Source organism: Neomonachus schauinslandi, chromosome 10 (genome assembly GCF_002201575.2).
Source record: "Neomonachus schauinslandi chromosome 10, ASM220157v2, whole genome shotgun sequence".
NCBI classification, from domain to species: domain Eukaryota; kingdom Metazoa; phylum Chordata; class Mammalia; order Carnivora; family Phocidae; genus Neomonachus; species Neomonachus schauinslandi.
Window position 1 is genome coordinate 1550107 of NC_058412.1, and position 18095 is coordinate 1568201.

The following is an 18095-nucleotide window of genomic DNA, read 5'->3' on the forward strand; positions in this document are numbered from 1 at the left end:
GTGTGTGTTGTGTGTGTGCACGTACAAATGTGTGTTGTGTGTGTGCACGAATGTGTGTGCTGTGCGTGTGTGTTGTGTGCCTTGTGTGTGTGCGCATGCATGCTCCGTGTGTATTTGTGATTGTGTTTACACGTTTGTGTATGTTTGCATGTGTCTGGTGTCCTATGCAGGAATGTGTACGTACTGTGTGTGTGTTCAGTGTGTCTGTTCTGGTCATTGTGTCTAGGGGTGTGTTTGTTGTCTGTGTGCACGTGTGCGTGTCAGCTAAGCGTGTATGTGCTGCGTGTGCTCTGTATTTGCGTGGAGCATGTACATGTGCATGTGCTGCGTGTGCTGTGTATCACGCAGTTTACGTGTGGACTGACGTGTGTATCTTGTCTGTGCATGTGTTGTGTGCACAGGCATGTGTGTGTGCTATTCGTGTGTTATGTGCGATGTGTGTATATGTGTATATTTATACGCGTATTTATGTGTGTGCTCATACGTGTGTTTGTGCTGAGTTTCTGTGTGATGGGGGCACACACGTGCTGTGTGCGGTCATGTGTTGTGTGCTCCGTGCGTGCGCCCACATTGCGTTTGCACGCGTGTCGACGCCGGGCACATCACGTGAGTAGTCGTGCGTGTGCACCGTGTGTGCTGTGTGTGCACGTATGTGTGTGCACACTCACACTCGAGGTGACCTGGGGCCAGGGCATCCTCAGGGCAGGTGTCCTCAGACATAAAGGTGGCCCTTGGTGGGCCGGTGCGGGGCGTGGGGGTGGGTGTGCAGGAAGGGGTCCCCTCCGCGGTGGTTGCTGGAGCCAGGCGTGCGTCAGCGGCACCTGGGAGGGCCGGGAGGGCAGGACCTGGGCGGGACAGAGCGTGGAGCCTGCAGACCACAGAGGGCTCAAGAGGAAGGGCTTCAGGGCTCTGCCAGCTTTCTCCACGACTTAGGCTGGGCCGTTCTGCTTTTCCCGGGTTTGGCCCTAATGCTCCTACAGCGAGAACGACCCACGGGGGCTTTGGAGGCAGGAAGGGAGGCAGGGCTGAGCTGAGCCCCAGGCCTGGACCGTGACTGGGGGACAAGACGGGGAGGGGTGGGGGGGGCCGGCTGGGGAAGGGGGTTGGGGGCCTGAGCACAGCTGGGAGAGCATAGATGTATGCTTCTGCAGTGTGTGTGTGCACGTACGTCCACAGACACAGCCCCACACACCCCTTTGTGCAGGCGGCTCCCGAAGGGCTACCTCCCTGGACGCCAGGCTGCAGGAGCCCCCCCGGGGCCTGGGCAGGGTCACCTGCAGGAATGCCCTGAGGGCCAGCAGGCACCACCCTGCCGGCCCCGTGGAGGCAGGGCCAGCGTTCGGCCCCACCTTCTGCTACAGAGGTAAGAGAATGAGGCCCTGCAGGGGAGGGCAGGAGTGGAAGAGGGGACCGGCCATCCAGGCTTGCTAAGCGCCACATCTCCCGGGGCTTCATGTAGCTTCGGAGGTGGGCCCTGCCACCCAGCTGTGTGGGGCAAGCTGGGGTGCGGCTCAGGACTCCCGGGTGGGGGGCTCACAGCCCAAGCAGCTCATTGGCAGCACAGGTCCCGGGCCCGGAGCCTGAGCACCCCTGAACACAGGACAGGCGGCATCTGCGAGGCTGTGAGTGTGGATCAGGCCGGAGAGCAGGATGCCTGTGGGACGGACCGCCATGCTCAGGGGAGGGCCCCTGGGGCTGTGTGCCTTGCAGAGCGACTTCCTGTTTTGCCTGGAAGACGCTCAGCTCCCCACCAGGGCCCTCGGTCCGATGCAAGCCTCGCAAGCCGTGCAGAGGCAGGCTAGTCTGCAGGGGTCTTTCCCAGCTCCTCGGGCCACCAGGGACCTGGGGCAGCCAAGGCCAAATCACCTCTCAGACCGTCAGACTGCCACCGGCTAGATCACGTGTCCCATGCCAGCATCAGCCACACTCCCAGTCACTGTCCGAGAAATACGGACGACATCGGGAAGCGAGGGCCTCGCCAGCGCGGCTCAGAGGTGCCCAAAACTCATTCCGAAAGCAGTTTAAGGAAGCTCGATGAAGCACGGAAATGCGGTGACACTTCTTCATAACTTAAATTTTAGGGAGTCAGGTTGTGTATTCCCCGATGGTTGTTTGTTCCCTCCTGACAACACGCACTCCCTTCAGGACAAAACCAGAAACCTCGAGGCCACAGGTCTCGAAACAGAGCTTGTCCCCCTGCACACTTCGCGGCCGTCTTGCCCACACTGCTCTCTCCTGAGCACTGCTTCGGGCCACTCGGTTTAACTTTCTTTTTTTGTTTGTTTTTTAAGCAGCTCCACGCCCAGAGCAGAGTCCGACATGGGGCTCAAACTCACGACAGTGAGATCATGACCTGAGAGGAGATCAAGAGTCGGACGCTCGACCGACTGAGGCTCCCGGGCGCCCCTAACTTGGTTTATTTTATTTTTATTTATTTATTTTTAAAGATTTTATTTATTTATTTATTTGACAGAGAGAGACACAGCGAGAGCAGGAACACAAGCAGGGGTAGTGGGAGAGGGAGAAGCAGGCCTCCCGTCGAGCAGGGAGCCCGATGAGGAGCTCGATCCCAGGACCCTGGGACCATGACCTGAGCCGAAGGCAGGCACTTAACGACTGAACCACCCAGGCACCCCCCCTAACTTGGTTTAAACGAGAGACAGGAAGATGCAGAGAGCAGGCCGAGCAGACTCTCCAAGGACTCAGATGGAGAGTCGGGTTGGGACGAAGCAGGAAACCTGCTTTTCCCTCCCCGGGGCAGAAAGCGCCAGAGTCACACATAGGGTCTCCCTCGGGTGTCCACGCAGAACCTGCCACAGAAGTGGAGGAAGTGAACACAGGCGCTCCTCGTTCCTGGGGAGGAGGGGCAGCGTCAGGAGCTCAGCCGCCACTCAGGACCCTGCAGGTCCTCTGCCCTCGTGAGCCCTGGGTTCCCTCCAATGGGTCTGTTCACTCCTGAGTCGAGTCACAAGGTCAGGTTTTAAATCCACATCTTGTCCGAGTGAGACTTGGCTAGGCGCAAGCTGGTAAGGACCCGGTCCGTTGGGAGATAGCTCTTTCTATTTCACCGGTATAAAATAATGAGACTTTTAAAAACTGCTCTAATTTTCTTGAGAAATCATAGAGTTTGGGGTGATATCAGTAGAGGGATTAATAAGGACAATAAAGCATATTTTGTAGACCAAGGTAAAGAAATAAAAACCGGGGCGTGTGATGAAGGCAGAGAGATTCGGGCAGGAATGGCTGCACACGGAAGGTAATGAACATATGGAATAAATGAAGAGACAAGGCAAATGTAGCAAAAAATTAATTCAAGCCCCTGACTTATTTCTAGGGAGGGGAGGCGTGGTGACAGATGGTAGAACATCAGGAATGGAGGATTAAGATAAATTTTAAGAGGACAGGTGTGCAGGACAGAGTGGCCTTTTCTGATTCTGAAATGCTCCCCTTCCTCATATTTCACCGCTGGTTGGATCCCAAGGCTCAGCCCCCAAAGGTCCCCAGTCCAATACGCCCTTACAAACGTGTGATATGTCTTATCTCCGCTACAGGGATGAACTTTAATCCAGTCTGAGGAAGATGTATGGCTCCCTCCCCTCTTTTCAGCAGGGATGTTCAGGGTCCTAAATTCATGGAGGAACTCCTCATTTACAGAGAGCTCCTGACGGCATGGCTGGGCTGTAATCAAGAATCAGAACAACGTGTCTGTGAAGTCGTTGAGGAAGACACGGACACGTCTGACTGTATCAGGTGTAACAATGCTACGTGTCAAGAATATCACGACAAAATTAAATGACAAGTGGCAAAGGAGAAATATTTGCTGCATGAAACAGATCAACACCCTTAAGAAATAAAGAAATCCAATGCAATAAGAAAAAAATAGCACGGATAAAGAAAATAAACTGGCAGTTGAAAATATAGATGGTCAATAAATATGTGAACATACCCCATTTCATTAGAAATATACTTCTCATTAATACAAAAGTTGTACAGTGTATCCATCCAATTGAAAGAGATGCAAATAAATGCAAATGCGTATTTGGCAAGAAGTGAAAAATGTCATTCTGCCCTACATTGGTGGTAAGAATATAAGTGAGGATAGCTTTTCTGGATGCTAATTTGGCCATTTTTATCAAGAGTCATAGGAACATCCATACTTTTTTTACCTAGAAACATGGCCTTGAAGAATGTGCCCTAAGTTAACAGCAGACACACACTCAAAGATGTGTGCGCCGGGTGCCTTGCTGCCTCGCACTTAAAATGCCTGCCGGTGGGAGATTGGTTAAACCCATTCGTTCACACAACAAATATTTGTTGAGTGCCTATTACGTGCTACAGGGTATTCTGTGTTCTGGAGATACAGCAGCGAGAACCCGGCAAAGCAGTGTCGTGCTGGAGCCTCCATTTCAGCCGAGGACGCAGACAAGAAGCAATTAAATACATCATAAACCATCAGCCAGTGGTACACGCCATGAAGAAAAATGCAAAAAGGAAAAGAAATTGAGAGTGAGAATGTGGTCCTCTGCAGAGACTCGAAGCGGCCACTAAAATAATGTCACAGGGAATGTTTGATGACGGTGTGGAAGATAGTCCAGGATATTTTAAAATACAAAGGGATATTAGAAAGCAAAAAAAAAAAAAAAATGTGATAGGATTGCATTAAAACACCTAGAGACGCGAAGTCCATGTGCCAGGAACAGGCTCACATTGTCATCTCTGGGTCAGAGAGCTACATAGGGGATTTGTTGTTTTTTTTTTTTTTAAACTACTGCTTGTATTTTCCAAAATCTCTACTTGATTGTGTACTTTTCCAGTGGTATTTACTTCTTTTATAATAGGCATGTTACACATTTCACATAGAATTTACTAGAAGTGCAAGAAGGAAGCCCAAAAAAGCCCTGAGGTTTCTTCACAAATTGTAATAAGGCTCCCTACTAAGTGACTGTGCCCACGATGCCATGACGCGGCTCAGAAGGAAGGAGCACAGAGCGCCGGGGTGCCTGGGTGCTGGGGTGGGGGACCCGTGGACGCCTCCACCGTCTGTCAGGGACTCAGCATTTCCTGCAGGCGTGGGGGAGACACGTGTGAACCGGGGAGCCCCCAGCAGTGTGGGGTGCTGCTCTGCCCCCAGGCCTGCGCCTGTAGGTGCGTGGCGGACCTCGAAGATGACCAAGACCTCGGAAACCCAGGGAGACACGGCTGGGGACAGCCCATCTCTCGTCTGCGGGCGGTGGAGAGCATTCTTCGAAACCAGCTGGTCATTTTCAGGTGATGGAAGAATACGACTGAGGACAGTGTTGATTGAGACAAGACTTGCTTTTAAAGCAACAGATATGCCGCGGCCGCCGAGTCCTAAGAATAGAGTCTGTTCCCAAAACAAGTAGCATTAATAATATCCTGATTCTTCTGATTACTTCCATGTGTACAATCTGCTCGCATCCACGATCGGATTTATCTCCCAAATACCACCGTGTTATCTGCCCTTGACCAAGGAAAGGGAGCTGCAGGGAGTCCCCACCCCCCAGGAATCCTGACTCTGCCCCGACATAGTGGCAAGGTGGGGACACAGGAGTCCTGGACGGGGCTCTGGGGGCTGGGTTAGCTGCGAGATCGGGAGACACGGGGGGAGGGGACTCCTCCAGATTCCAGACCAGAGGGCCGTTTATCTTATACTTGTGGTTCCCGTGGGATTGGAGTTGGCATTTTAAACCTGCTGAGCCAGGCGTTCAGGGCTCGGTGTGAGCTACACGGCTCTGAAGTGGGGCGGCACTCACCGTGTGCATAGCAGGAAGCATCCAGAAAAATCTCACCTCTCACTCTGCAGATGCCTTGGCCAGGATTGTGAACGCCTCCCCCGTGGGGCCCACCTGCTGGACTCTGCAGGTACTGAACCCTCGTGGGAGGTGGGAAAAAAGACAGGGTGGGGAGCCTCGTGAAGCCAGGGGCGGGGAGTCCCGTACGAATCTGGAGCTGCCTGTACGAAACACAAGTGCCGTGGACACGAGCCTCTGTGGGCACGAGCTTGCTGGCAAAGGGGCAGGCAGTGCCTGGACGCCCCAGCACGAGTGGGGGTGTCACCCCCCCGTGGAGCTGGGAGCCCTTCCATCCTTTCTGCCTGCCTGTTGGAGGCCTCTGGGGACTCAGCACTTAGCTTTTCCGTTTTGTTTGTGCACATCATGGCTGGAGGAGCTCCCCACTCTCAGGAAGCTCTCCCGGGGTTGGCTCTCAGCTCTGAGAGCGGCCCGGCTTCACCCACGGTCCTGGGCGCCCTGTCCCAGAGCACCTCCTCCTGGACTCTGCCCAGACTCAGGGCAGGGGGGCTGGACTCACCGCCGGCCCCCCCAAGCCCCCTGCCCTTCCCTTCCTGTATGTGTGCCCACCCTGTGCCCTTTCCAACTCACCCCTGTCCCTGGGCCCTCACTGTCTTCAGTCCTCGTCGACACCCCACCGAGCAGGAAGAAGGCGTGATTCACCAGGGTTGGCAAGTCTGCCCAACGTGGCAGAGCGAAGAGGAGGCCAACTCTGGATGCACCAGGGTCCTCCTTGGCACGCACAGCCCCTACAGGCCGTGGACGGCCACCAGCCCCCTTCCTCCCGAAGGAATGCTCCTGTACCCTGGCCCAGCCGTCCCCCTGCCTGCGGGGTGCCCCCCTGCCCGCGTGGCCCTGACTCAGACAGAAGTGAGCCCCCCCCCCCGCTCCCAGCACGGCTGCGCCCGTCCAGGATCACAGGTCACATCCAGAGTGACAACCACCCCAATTTCTGAGCCTGCCCTCCCACCATCTCAGAGGGAAATAATGTCCCGCCACAGACCAGCGCGATCACGCAGCAGAAACCTCCCTTGACGATTGCCACAGTCACCAGGATCCCCACAGCGAACACCGTGCCCCGCTGAGCCCCTGTCCCCGTGCCCCCCAGGCCCACAGCCACGCTCCCTTCCTGATCCCAGTGGGCTGTGGTGCAGGCAAATCCGACCAGCTCCTGCCGGTCCGCACCCGCACCATGGCGTGACAGCCGGCCTTACACACAGACGGTGGGCCTGGGGGCGTCCCAAGTGTTTTAAATCCACAGCAGGGAAAACAGCAATCACTGTGGGTGAGGGGCTGCTACAGATCAGAATGGAGGAGTACGGTGATGAGGGTGGAAACGGACAACTACATCTGCGAATACGTTCAAGTTCAAATAGTCATTTCAGAAAATAGAATTAACAACCTAAGACAAAATGAGCTTGCACACACACACACAAAAAGCAGAACTAAAAATACAAAGACGCTGAAAAAAATAAGCTGGTTCGGATTCACAGAACTGATATCTATACAATATAATGGAAAGAGAGGTGTCGATCCGCACATTTGAGTCATAGAAACACCCTGAAGTTTGTACTGGACACAAAACCAGCCACACCAGGTCGCCCCGGAGCCCAACAGTGTTGGGGGCCCAACCCAGCGATCGGCCCGGGGACGGGGACGGGGGCGGAACAAGCCACATCTGGGCACATGGGGGTCCACACGGGGCGGGGGGCTGTCCGGGCATGGTGCCACCGCCAAGAGCTGTGTAGGAACCCGGGAACCGAGTCCTAGACCGAAGACACGCTGGGGAGTCATTTCTGCAGCAGGGGGACTGAGGTCACGCCTGGGGTGACCAGGATGCTGGCGGCTCCAGCCCAACGTCCAGGACCACAGGGAGGGACGAGTCAAGTGACAGATGGCAACACGGGTGAGGGCACGGGGCTTCTAGAGGAGAAGCCGCCCTCACTGATCTGCCGTTGGCCCCTTTGCTCGGCTTGTGACCTCCTGGGTTGCGGCTTACCCCAGACTGGTTCCCTTGGGGCTGGAGCAGAGCCAGTCTGATGGGTTGAACTGTGTCCCCCAAAAATACCTCCAGGTCCTGAGCCCTGTACCCAGCTCAGCAGTGGAACCTTTGCAAACGCAGCCCAGTTAAGGTGGAGGGGGGCCTGGGTCCGGGGGGAGCTGTCCTTGTGGGGGGGACGCAGACACAGGTTCAGGGGAAGGTGGCCTCACGGTGACAGAGGCAGGCGCGGGGGACGTGGCCACCAGCCAAGGGGCGCCCGGAGCCCCAGAAGCTGGAAGAGGCGGGAAGTCTTCGAGGGCCTGTGGCCCACGGACACCTGCTCTGGGGCTTCCTGCTCTGGGGCTTCCGTCCTCCAGACGGTGAGGGAACCAGTCTGGGCCGTGAGCTGCCATGCTTGTGCTAATTTGTCTCAGCGGCCCTGGGAGCCCCGTGCAGCCGGGACCTCGTCTCGGTCCAGCTGAAGGCACAGCCCCGGGCTGAGTGTGCAGCCCCGCCCCGAGATCGCCCAGCCTGGAGCTCCCTGAATTGGGACTAGGGTAAAACCAGTACCACCACCAGGGCCCGACCCACAGGCCGCCCTGGTGGCCCTCCGGATGAGTCAGGAAGCGCTTCTCCACCCCTTCCATAAGCCCTTCTCTGCCCCCGGGACTCCGCCAGCGACGGGGAGCTCACTCCGCCCCCGGGCCCAATTCCTACCCTGGCAGCTGTGAGGACTGAAAGCTCTGTTTACGCTGACCCAACGTCTGTCTCGCTCCCCACTCTCACCCCCACGCACACCTGCAGCACCCCCCCCACGGCCTCAGCTCTCCTGACTACGGGGTCCCAGGGCATCTGTGCAGCCCTCCCTACAGTCCTGAGCACTGCACGGATTACGGGGACAGGAGTGGCTCTGCTAATGTGACTGCCCTCGCCCCCAAAGACGAGTCCTGTGTGAGGTACGAGCGGGATCCACTTTGGAGAGGCTCCCCTCAGCTATGACAGCTCAAACTACACGCGCCTGAGTGGCGGGAGGGCTGGCCCCTTGGGGACCTTCCCCACACACCAGGAGCCGTGCCCATGCTGTCCTGTGTCGTGAGCTGCAGCCACCCTCTCTCCTGCTGCCCCCTCTCCTGCTGCCCCCGACCGCTAGGTTAACCTTGAGTCTCCCACCTGTCCTAACAGAGTCCCGCCCGTGTGCTCTTTCCCAGATGCCCCCCGGAGCCCGGTATGAATGGGAGCCCCTCCTTCTCGAAGCAGCGCGTCCAACTCCCAGACCTCAGTCGCTGGGAGGGGGTGAGAGGGAGCCCCTTTGTGCAGTGGGGCATCGACTGTGTTCCCATAAGTGGACGACTCACGGAGTCCTTGCGCCCGCGGCCCAGCTCCTGGTCAGCCCGGGAGCTTCCACTGAAAGCCCTGCTCTGAGCAGGCGGGTCCTCCGCACCCCAGTCACCCACACAGGCGGCCTCCCGCCATGGCCAGCGGGCTCCAGGTCCCAGCCGCGGCTCCCCAGGGTCCACGGCCCGTGGAGGGGGGGGCGGGGAGCAGGGACGGAAAACACCGGCTCTGTTCAAAACACAATACTTCGCTTTCTTTCAACAGAAATAAAAGGAAATGCCTCCTCTCCTTGGATCGCGGAGAGAAGTATAACTCAAACCAGGGCCTATGACATTTGTTAGAAAGCACAGCAACCTAATGAAAATGTCCTCTCAGCGAACCTACCCTACACGGCTGCCTGCACTTTTGGGGGGCATCATGCACGGATGCCAAGGTGAGCTCCTCACCGAAGACCTGGGTTTGGAGCTTGAGGAAGTGTGAAGTCTGACTCCTTCATGGGACTGTCCCCTGCTAGGCCAGGACGCATGCCCACTCTCCCTGCACGCCTACCTGTGGGGTTTGGGGGGCTGGGGACATGCACAGGGGGGCACGGGGTCGCAGGGGACGCTCAGCTGGTGCCGAATGCAGGAGCTTTCCAGGGGACAGCCGAAGGCCGAAGCAGGGGACCCAGGACACACACACACTCGAGCATACACCTCAGCTCACTCTCACGCACGGGCACTCGCTCACATCTGCTCTCTGGCCCTCGGAAGCAGACACGCAGGGGCGGATCTGCAGGAGTCACCTTCCCTCTGCCCCAAAGCACTCCCCAGCCCCTTGCATTTCCCTCCATGTGATGAGTTTAGGGGTTTTATTTCTGTTTCCCCGGCAGGAATGGCCATCCCCATGTGATGCCCACCTAGGCCTGCATCAGGCACGCTGCGGGATGAGCCGGGTGCGTCCCAGGCAGCAGTGGGCAGCCCAGAGCCACATTGTGGACATGTGCACAGCATCAGCTGCTGGTTTCCACACCCACCCATGGCTGGGGAAGTAAAGCCCCAGCAGCCTCGTGAGCCAGCGCCCGGGGGAGGCCAGCACCCAGCCTGCCGCCGTGGGGCCACGTCTGTGTGGCGAGAGGCCAGCCAAACCTCACTGCTCCTGACGTTTTCTGGGGGCCGTGTGGGCGTCCTGATTTCAGGAAGGTCAGTTCTTCCTTTGAACGCTTCCAGCCCCTAGCTCAGCACGTCTGCATCTCCCCCCCGAAACTTTCAGGGCCCAGGTGATGAGGCTTCCTCCCAGAAGTCTCCCTGGATCTCCAACAGAAGTCGCTGGTTCTCCTCTGCCTTCATTCCCAATGCTCTCTACCCTGCCCTGGCCTTGCCGCAGATACCCCCTCTCACCTGGGCTCACTTGCCTGCGAACCCCGTGCCTAGTCTTCCCGCGACTCGAGCTCCTCCACGGCGCCTTCCCTGCTGGACTCTGCAGCAGGTGCCCCTGAGTGGAGCTTGCGTGAGCAGCAGCTGGGTCTGCTCTCCGCGGGACCTGGGCGCGTTGCTGCGTCTCTGGGGCCTTGGTGTGCCCCACACGGAAGTCCTCCAGGAACAGTCGCTGGACCGGTTGCCCTCAATGGAACTGAGCAGTGTGGGGGCAGAGCCAGGCCCCCAAACGCCTGCCCAGCGAGCGTCGGGAAGCTGATGCGCCCCGTCTAACCTGCGAACATCTCGCACCGAGTGTCTTGTGCTTGATGTGCATCTGTGGCATTCTACTGGTTCCCTTCTCATTTCGGGAAAGGGATCAGCGTTTCGGCAAAGGGATCACAGCGTATTTTAGGCAGAGCAAAGCCACAAGTAGATTCCTATTACTTACCTTCTAAGAAATAAGCTCCAAAATCTCGCCAGAGTGGGCGGTGGGATGCCTTCACAGCACGACACTGAACTGGATTTCAGGTGGAGAGGCAGCAAGGACAGTCATGTGGCCGCACTCGTTGTCCTGCAGAGGGATGCCTGCTCCCTCCGGAGCCCAGCACTCGCCCAAACTGGAGGAGCTGGCTGTCTCCCGGGTGTGGGATGCTTCAGTCCAGCGCTGGACTTCTGAACTAGCCGGTAAGAGTCTTAGCTGATACTCACTCGCCTCAGCAAAGTGTGGATAATTGAACCCAGTGGAAAGCTGAACGTAAAAATGTGAACTGCGGTTGATATCTCTTCTTATTATGCGAAAACTGCAGGGAAACATGTCTTCATCTATGAACCCCACACCTCTCGGCAGGGGACCTCGCTGTGCAGCACCGTGGGCTGCCTAAGGTCATGGCCACGGTCAGGCAGGGAGATGGGGACCCCAGCCCTCCCTGCCAGACCCAGCCCATCCTGAGGTCTGCTGCTGAGCGTCAGAGGTGGAGAAGGTGGGCTTGACCCAGCAGGCTTGTTGTGGAACCTGAGACCTACGGCCCACAAATGCCCAGGGCCCCAAAACCGCCAGACCCTTTCTCCATACCTGTGTGGCCTGTGTCTGGGACGATGACAGCACCGTGGAAAACATCAGCTCTGGTCAAAGGACTTGAATTTGAAATGTCCTTGCTGCCAGATGTTCACGTCTCTGTACCTCAGCCACCTCTGCGTGAGTGTGAAGGCGAGACCTTGCTGAGATTGAGCACACTGAAGGCCATGCTTGCCCCACCACAGAGGTTCCACAAACAGCAACACCCTCTCTTCACAGAGAGCGGGATGCATGCCCACCGGGCTGCTCGGGGCGGGATCCCAGCTCGGGCAGGCCTTGTGTCTCAGACTCGGCCACTTCACCTTCACCTGGTCTGTGGGGCAGCCAGCCCTGAGCCCTGCTGGCGGGGTAGGCCCGGGTGTGCCCTGGGCCCTGGCCGCCATCTGGGGACCACACAGCCATCTCCGTGTGATGGGCAAGAGGGTGGACATCCAGTGAATTAAGGGGATGTGTGGGCCCTGTCTGAGTCTAACCTCGGCAGGCTATAGCAGAAATCTCAGTAAATTTGAAGACCAGAGCTTTACAGGAACAAGATTTGGGTTACCCTGGATTGCTTTATGGGCCCCTGGCCACTGGATGCAGACACTCACCCATCCTCCAGAAGGGAGGTTAATCAGCTCTGAGGGCTGTTCACTGTCTCAGAAGTGCGGGCTGAAGTCTCGATTAACTCCCCTCTCTCAGTGCATCTGAATATTTGGACAAGTGTCCCAAATTCCAGGTCATCTTCAGATTGTAACTCGAGTACCCTCTGCGCGATTTCGGTTCCCGATGGAAACTGTCATCTGGAGAGAGGCCATGCAAGTGGAGAGGGGCTTCCTGGGTCATTGTCCACCCTGAGGTTTTGGCAAGAACAGCGTCCTTCAGGGAAACTGGCCGTAGTCAGCAGCACCACCACGGGATTTGCTCCGAGGAAACTGGGTTTGCCCAATGGAGGGGTGCTCTTGCCATCATGAGGACCCAAAACTCTTCTTAAAACAAAGCCAATCGTCCCAGAGAGTCCAGAAGGACATCGGCCAGCAACTCCGCCTGCAGTGGCCTCCCTGTCGGGACTGAGGTCACAGGTCTGCCCAGCACACGGGGCCTGCTCCACCTGCACACACACCAGTCTCCCTGCCTTTGGGGCCTTGGCCTTTACAGCAAGCAGGAGCTGCCTCTGCACCTTGAGTCCCAGCGCAGGGGCCTGGGCTGCAGTTCCCACCCTCGGATGCCCCTTGCACACCGTGTCCTTCAGTAGTGAGTGCCTGAAGCTCTGAGTCAACCTCAGTGACTCACACCGCTTGGTTCCTGGATAATGTGAGCACCTGACCTTCACTGGCCTGTATTGTGGCCATCTGTCCTTCCACCCACCTCATCTGCGACCTCGTGCAATATTCATATCAAGCTTATGATGAAACGCCTATTACACGTTGTCCTTGTTGTGCAGATTGGAAAATCCAAACACAAAATCTGAGAAGGAGAGAGAACAGAGCAGTAGTTTGCACCAGGCAATGGGACCATGGGGGCAAACAGGGTGGAGAGGCCCCGGTGCCTGCTGGACAGACCCAGCAGAACAGACCTGCCCAGTGAAGTGGGCATCTCAACCCTCTGTGAGTGTCCCCCCAACCCCATCCCCGTGGCAGCCCTGCCACATGGCCAGCTGCCCCGGTCAGAAGGCCCCCTGCCCCCCCACTGCTGCCTGTGCTCATCGCTTCCCCCAGGACAGCGTTTCCGCGGTGCCAATCCGGCCGCACACCCCCACCTGCCCAGGCTCAAGGGTTCCCCAGGGCACAGAATGCACAAGTTCCTGTCTCTGCTCCCGAGGCTGTGTATCGCCGGCCTCCCACCTGCTGCATCACCACACCCAACGCCACCAGCCGGCCCGAGAGCCGTGTGCTTTCATCGCGTCTGACGCATCCGTGATCGCATCACAAACCCTGTCTGCAGGGCTTGCTCCCGGGTACAGTGTGCCGGGGAGGAGGTGAGCACAGGGCTGCACGGGCAGGCGTGAGAAGGGAGCCAGGGTGTCAGAGGGTCCCCCTTGGAGCGGACACCAGCAGTCTCCCAGGGGAAGCCTGGGGAGGCAGGGCAGAGCCACGGAGATGTCGGGGCCGGGGGCTCCAGCCACACAGCCAGGCACGCGGATGCCGCGAGGGCGGGCCACACCTGACCAGGTGGAGGAACTGCAAGGTGGCCGGGGCACCAGCCCGGAGGCGGGGTCAGGGAGGCGGCGGGGCCCCGAGTAAGGGGCTCCAGGCCACCGCAAGGGTCTGGCTTTGTTCACAGTGAAATCGAGACCATCTGAGGATGTTGAGCAGAAATGAAAAGCAATCTGGCTTAGGTTTTCGGGAGAGATCTGGGCCGGCCGTGAGGAGAGCAGACCGCGGCTGGGAGGGGAGGCGGCCCCGGGTGGCAGTGGGGCCCGGCCAGGTGGTGCAAGCTGGGCGGTCGTGCTGTGAAGGCAGGCCTGCAGAAGCCGCTCGCGTTGGGGTCAGCATGAGAGAAGAGGCCAGGCTGGCCGTAGGGCTGAGCCTCTGGAAGGATGAAGCAGCCACGCATGAGGGAGGGAAGGCGAGGAAGGAAGTCTCTTGGGGCGGCAGGCCGGAAAGTCGGCTCGGTTCCCAGCACCAGGGCCTTGCGCTCTGGGAGAGGTGGTCAGCAGACTGAGAGCAGGCAGGGTTCTGAGGGGGTGTGAGCTGGGGGCCTGTGAGCCCCGTCAGAGAAACACCACAATCTGGGAGACCTGCCCGGCAGGCCACAGCGAGAGGCCGAAAGGCCAGGAGAGGCCGTGGGGGGAAACCAAGGCAGCCTGGGGATGTATGTGAACCGCAAAGAAGACCCTGCAAGTGCCGATGACGGTCCAGGCGGGGCAGCCCCGGGTCACCATCGTGCACGGGGGAGGGGCAAGTGCCCAAGGGCAGTTGTCCCCAGGACCCGACATCATATCAGTGGTCAGAGAACAAATCCTATGATGTGACAGCGGGTGAGGACCTCGGGCACCGACTGGCCCAGCCCCTCCCTTCGGGGAACCAGAGCAGAATCCGAGTGGCAAAGGGCCTTGGCTGGGTTAGCAGAGCAGAGCCGAGCTCAGACGCAGGCCTCGGGCCACTGAGAAAGTCATGGCTTTGACCTCAGCCTGGCAGCCAGACCGGCCCGGCTGTGTTCCCCTGGCATCCGTGTCCCACGCCCCATGCACCTGGGTGCCTGGTACCCGATGGAGAAGATGGCATCTCGCCCGCTCCCGGAGCGACTGGGCACCACTTGGGACTCAAAGGTTGCTACCGGCCCACGTCTTTGGGGCTGTCTAGACCACGGCTCGCTCATCACGTTTCTTCTTGGTCACATTGGATCCAGCACCAGCCCTGGCTGCTCACCAGCACTGGGGAGGACGGACAGAGACAAGGCATGGCGAACACCGCTGCACATTGTAAGATGTGAAGGTTTTTGACCGTCTTCTGTTGTCCATCGGCTTTGTCTGTGTTCACTCCATGTTCGGCTCTGCAGAAAGCTACAGCCTCCTTACGCATCTCTAACTTACAGGAGCTCCCTCTCAACTTGCATCCGTGGTACCATCATCTTCTGAACAATCAATGTTTGGCAACCACCCAGGTGCTCGATGGCTAGGTCTAAGACCATTCCTCAACGAAGAGCCCAGCACACTATTTTAAATAAATGTGCAGATTTAGAAAAAGGACAAATATCAAGTAAATCTTGTCTATAATGGCCCATCAAGTAATGTTGGTGAAGATTAGCTGCTGGAGCCTGTGAATCTCAGAATATACAAATCACCTGCTTTTGACAGGCAACACATATACATTTTGTTTAAGAGCAAAATGTCAGGAAATTCATTTCTGGAGATCTATGAGGAGTCATGCATATCAACATGCTGCCCCCTCCGTAATAAATTTGGGAATGGGCAATGCCGATCACGTCTTTGATTTTTCACACCCTCAGCAGCAGCCTCAGGGAGTCAAAGCCAGGGAATCCTCAACTCTCCCTGGAAGCAGTTTCCACAGAGGGGCTCTGTGCTCGACCCAGGTTCTGAAAACGGGAAGGGAATCGGGGTGGAGGGGCCGGGCAGACTTTCTCGGTGCAGGTGTGAGAAGAGGGAGTGGGCGCAGCTTCACGCTGGTTGTGGACCTCAGTGCCCACGCACGTGTAGCCCGCCTTCCGCTGGGAGAAGCAGGCTGTGAACACGGTTAGGTGAGCACGTTTAAATCAGCCACATGACCGCAATAGGGGAAGGCCCCAGGAGAATGTAGGCAGGCATCATGTAATCAACCACCCTAGTTCACGAGTCCAGATCTGAACCTCGATCCATAGGGATAAACTTAATTCTCAACTTAAAATTTTGGATAGTTTCTAATTCTTATTTTTAAGACTCTAAAATCTCTAGTGTCTGCCCCCCAAAGCCTTGGACTCCCAACTCTTTCTCAGGGGAGTAGAAAAGATGAAGGATCCAGAAAGGCTTTTGCGGGACTCCCTAATGGGTTAGCGGAGGACACGTTCACTTCTGAAACACAGACATTGCTAAGAGTCGCTGGTGGAAGTTACATTAATTGGTGTACTGGCTGTTGTCCGGGTTTTGTTTGTTTACCTGCTCCTTTTGTTTGCGCCTATCTTATCTTAAGGAATTTCTTCACAGACACTTACGCATCCACCTGTCCTTCCGTTTGTTCATTTACCGAACGCCCCTCCCTACTATCGCCAGTGACATATGGCAGCGGCTGTAATTACGGAGCTCTCACAGTGTGCCGGACACGGAGCTGGTGCTCGCTCTTATGCAGGCGGTCTCCTGTCAGCTCATCAGTCTGGAAGTGGGTGTTAGGTCCCATTTCCACATGAAGAAACCTGCGGTCAGACCTGCCAGGTGCCGGCCGGCCGCCCACGGGGGTCGGAGGCCGGGGCACGCCTTCTCACCCAGTGAGAAGGCCGCCTTGCTGAGCTATGTGGACACAAAGATGGACACAAGGTGGTGCAGGTAAGAACCACTGTCGTACAAGGTCAAAGTGATCCAGGACGGGGCCTGGATCGTCTAATACGTGGCCACGGAAAGATCCCTTCCCAGGGGGATCAGGGAAGGTGTGAGGGAGGGGTTGGAAATGAAAGTCTTGGAGGCAGGGAGAGGATCAGTGAAACAGACGAGTGTAGGAAAGGTAGAATCTTCCAGCTCTACGAATTCATACCCACAAAGTCATCAGAACGTAAACAAAGACAGAGACACATGTGATGGTTTGTATCAGCCAAGACGACGCACAGCCAAGCCCTCGGATCACAAGAGAAGACCCACGTCAATTGCAGCAGTTTTGTAGGAAGAGGCTACAGTAGAGCCCAGGGGCCCAGCGAGCGGGGGCGTCTGTGAAGACCAAGCCAGCAGCAGCCAGAGAGGTGGGAGGAGACCCGGAAGAGCTGGCGAAGACGACGTGTGGGGTCCCTGCCAAACTCCATGAGGAGGCAAGCAGAGCGGAGATGGGGTGCCGACTGTCTTTACCGTCATCAGGGCGTCAGTGAGCTTGGCAAGGTGTAGGAGGGAGCCAGGCCGCCGGAGGAAGGCCACGGAGCCAGACTAGGTCAAGAGGGGAGAAGGTGGGGACAGAGCATAGGGCCCTTCTGGAAACAAGGCTGGGAGGAGAAGACACACGTGCACTTGGGGCATGGGAGCCAGAGGCAGTCCTGTTTCTGAGGTGCTATTCACGTGGGAGAGTGAGCATGTTGAAGCCCTCCTGGGAAGGGGCCCAGTGTGAAGGTCATGGGATGCGAGGGGACAGAGTGGCACCTGGGAGAGGGCAGGAGGGGGAAGGAAGGCCAGCCAGGGCAGGGGCCCACCCAGAGCAGAGAGGATGACCAACCGTCCTTATAAACCCACACGCCCATTTTCATCTGTATGTCTGATGAGGTCATTTGGGGTCAAGTCTAAATGAGCCACAGTTGAACATCTCTAGCTCATGCTCCCCTGACCGCTCAAAGCCCCTAGGAGCTGCGGATGACCCCCAAGAGCTGCGGATGACACCTAGGACCTGTGGATGACCCCTAGGACCTGCAGACAGTCCCTAGGAGGTGTGGATGACCTCTATGAGCTATGGGTGAACCCTAGGAGCTGTAGATGACCTCTAGGAACTACAGATGATCTCCAGAATCTGTGGGTGACCCCTAATAGCTGTGAAAAACCTCTACTAGCTGCAGATGACCTCTAGAAACCACAGATGACCTTCAGGAGTTGTGGCTAACTTCCAGCAGCCAAAATCACCTCCAAGAGCTATGGATGACCCTTAGGAGTTGAGGATGACCTCTACGACCTATGATGACCTCTAAGAACTACGGATGACCTCCAAGAGCTGTGGATGACCTCTAGGATCTACAATTACCTCCAGGAGCTGTGAATGACCCTTACAAGCTGCGACAACCTCTAGGAGCTATATGTAAACTCTAGGAGCTATGCATGATCTCTAGGAGCTGCAGATGAACTTCTAGGAGCTGTAGGTGACCTCTATGAGCTGCAGATGACCTCTAAGAGCTATGAT